Genomic DNA, 1,161 nt, shown 5'->3' on the forward strand with positions numbered 1-1,161 from the left:
CGACTCTATAACTAATATAAGACTATAATTTTAACTTTAACTAATAAAATAAGTAGGTACGTAGACCTACCCCTACCCGTCGTACGTAGTCGTGTACTATATATATATATATATATATATATATATATCATGATTGATTACTAAACAAGTCTGGGTTTTCCACTTATTTTAGACATCACTCTTAAACTAATTCAACAAACAATAAGAAAGGTAAGAACACATAAGTAAGGGTTTTAATAAGATCAGATCAGATGGACCCTTCGCAGGAACTGTGCACAATAAACCCCAAGTTTTAACCAGACGGTTCTGTAAGTCTGGTATTAAATACAAAGAATTGAGTACGTTATATTAAAATGATTTTGATTATGCAAATAAGCAAGGAACGTGATAACTACAGCAGATATAAAGTCGCGGTGGAACAACCTGCATCAGAACTACGTTGTTAGACTTGCTTTGTATGTGATGTAGAGCGCTCAAAATTGATCACGTTTGGGAAGATATGTAACAACTCTTTCCAACATAATATATACGTACGTTCCGAACGTACAGATGTATTCAGCTTGGAGATTAATAGCATTGAGAAACATGGTATATGGATCAGCTTGAAGTACTAGGACCATCCAGAAAGAGACCTGCAACAAATCGTAACCCCAACCATAGTTCCGCATTAACCAAGTATATTCCACTGATTCATCCAGTTTCACCGCGACGTTTATCGGCTGTGGTCGTCACATGACTTGCTAATTTCAAAACTCTTTTAACATAGCGTACTTCATTTTCTGTATATTTTGCTCTAGAAGTCATAAAAGACTTAAACAAAAACGGTATGAAAACAAATAGCGACAGTTTGCTGAAGCATGTTTTATTAATTTCTAACAGAAAAATGAATAGGTTATATTTTAAAAAAAGAAAAACAAATGATATATTAATTAAGCTAACAGATTCACAAGTTTCCCTTTTCCCTAAATAAGAAATTGCTCCTTGTTTGGGTGGGTTAAGTGTAGCAATTAGCGTACCAGAGTGCCAATCTGAAGGTCCAAGGTTCGCGGTACTCTTGTAGTAAAATCAAGCTTTGCACTTTGAAGCAGCAGTTACGTTATAAGTGTGAAGTCAATTTATATTATTCAGCTATAGTAGCTCAAGAGTTGGCGATGAGTCCTG

Source organism: Limulus polyphemus, unplaced genomic scaffold (genome assembly GCF_000517525.1).
Source record: "Limulus polyphemus unplaced genomic scaffold, Limulus_polyphemus-2.1.2 Scaffold771, whole genome shotgun sequence".
Classification (NCBI taxonomy): domain Eukaryota; kingdom Metazoa; phylum Arthropoda; class Merostomata; order Xiphosura; family Limulidae; genus Limulus; species Limulus polyphemus.